The sequence below is a fragment of the Thalassophryne amazonica genome, chromosome 10 (assembly GCF_902500255.1).
Source record: "Thalassophryne amazonica chromosome 10, fThaAma1.1, whole genome shotgun sequence".
Lineage (NCBI taxonomy): Eukaryota > Metazoa > Chordata > Actinopteri > Batrachoidiformes > Batrachoididae > Thalassophryne > Thalassophryne amazonica.
Window position 1 is genome coordinate 62369963 of NC_047112.1, and position 2254 is coordinate 62372216.

Consider the following 2254-nt stretch of genomic DNA (forward strand, 5'->3'; position numbering starts at 1 on the left):
GACAAGTTGATTGGTGTGTTGTTGGATGGCAGCAACTATCACACTACGTCTTTGGTGATCCATAAGTACATCTGTATGTCTCCACAGCTGGACTGGCACTGACTGGCAAGTATGTCGAGTTCTGCCACATTTATATAGTACTTTGGATTTACGTGAATTATTATATGGTATGGGATTCGCCAACTTCTGATTGGCCCATTCACCACTTTCTGAGCTGTACCACATGCCGAGTTGACTGCTGGTGGAGCCGAGTAGACCGCACGTGTGAAACGAGTACACCTCGCGTGCAGCGTAGCGCTAGATAATTGACTGACGCCTTCTATCGATAACGACTAATTAGATAACACGATACATCTACTTTGGCTGTCAGTTTGTTGACAAGATGGCAGAAGACAGGTTTGCGTCTGTTAGCGACGCTGACTTAAAACGAATTTTACACGAAAACGATGCGAAGAACAATTGCAGAAATACACAGTCAGCAGCCAACCTGTTTTGCAAGTACGTCACTGAAACGGGACATGCGCCCAACTTTGAAACTTATGACAGACAGGATGCTTGACGGAGTACTCGATCGATTTTATGTGGAAGCTACACAGGCGAATGGCGAACTTTATAAGAAAATAAGCTTGATGACTCTTTGTCACGGACTTAACAGGCATCTCCAGTCAATCGATCGGATGTCAGTTGGTGCAGTATGACAGTAATGATAAAGAGTTGAAACTTGAGATTGATTTTTCAGTTTTAGTATGTTTGACAAACTCCCAATTTTCTTGTTTACCTTATAATAAAGAAGTTATAGACTTTTGATTTCGATGCGCCCGTGATTATGCGGTCTGCATAATCACGGGTACACCTCATCAAAAGTCTGTAATTGTATAGTGTTTGTTATGCATTCGCGAATTGTCCGCAAATCAGATGCAAAGCAAACGTAATACAAATGCTTTATTCGTGGCCAATCTGTATGCAGTCGCTACATCTTATTTTAGTTTGTGATGTGGACGTGATAGGCACGCTATATATCCATTTTACACACTGTCCCAGTCCGCTGCCAAGCCACAATACCCCGTCAGTTGCGGATATCAGCGGATAACAGTGGATATAGAGCGCATAGACTGAGTATGTATTGAGTATGTAAGGCGGATGTCATCCGCAACCAAAATTTTGTGCAGCTCAAAAATCCTGGCACTCGAAAAACATGCCTCTGCGGATAACTGCGGCTGTGTGCCGATGTCGGCCGACTCATACAAGCGTGTTTCACGGATATTGCAGATGTTTAGCGAATATAAACCAATTTTGTGCGCAGTTCATATGCAAATCTTCCTAAACGCCAGTGGGACCGGGCCTTAACCTTTTGTTACTTTACTTCTTCCCTGTGTGCCTGAACAAGAATGCACCATTTTTTTTTATTTGTACATATTCACTGTTACAAAAAAATATTTCTACTCATACACCTGATGTTGCTTCACTATATTTTAATCACATACTTGCAGGAAATACAGATGGAAATAGTCTGTGTATTTACTGTTTACTTAATGTTCGGATTAAAATCTGCAGTCATTGACTCACACCTTCACACAAATTTCAACACGTCCTTGTCCACCTTTAAATCATCATTTGTCCAAGTGGTTGCCACTTGAGGAAAAAAGTTTAAAGCACTCTCAGGCAGCAGTGGAAGAATTTCTCTACAAAAACAATGGAACATCTGGCTTACCATCACCCACACACACCACAGCCAGCAGATGAAGGCTGCATAACTGCATACAAAATATTTCTGCCCAACCCGCAGACAAAGATTTTAATGTGCAGCAGCACTTCAAAAGTAGACCAGTTCTACAGGAAAACCTTAGATCTGGCAACACTGCAAATGTCTGCACCTGTTTTGGGGACTTGACCAAACTTTTTCATGTAAATGGAGAGAGGGGAGACGCGGAGGCTCTCTGGATGTTTACTTTTTGCCTAAAATAAGAAAATAAACAAGACCATTAGTTTTATTAGTACCTTGTAAAAAAATCCATTAATAATTACAGGTTAATAATTTAATATAAAAATATCAAAAGTTTTAGTATGTTATGTAGGGCCCCTGTCAGATATGGGCCTTTACAGCTGTCCTAACACCCCCCCACCCATGCAGTGCCAGACTATGACCAAAAAATTTCCTTAAATTTAATTCATTTTCACTTTATATTTTAACACAAGGGGTCCCCTGCCCCACTGTTTGAGAACCATCAGCATGGCTTCAGCATGCCTTGTTGAT

At 41.3% G+C, this 2254-nt stretch overlaps 1 long non-coding RNA gene across 1 annotated transcript; it reads left to right on the top strand.

Moving 5' to 3' along the window:
- The first annotated feature begins 1350 nt into the window (after positions 1-1350).
- LOC117519533 lies at positions 1351-1814 on the top strand. Its single transcript, XR_004563332.1, has 2 exons — positions 1351-1622; positions 1737-1814. It is a non-coding gene; the product is annotated as an uncharacterized LOC117519533 (long non-coding RNA).
- Positions 1815-2254: the final 440 nt, after the last annotated feature.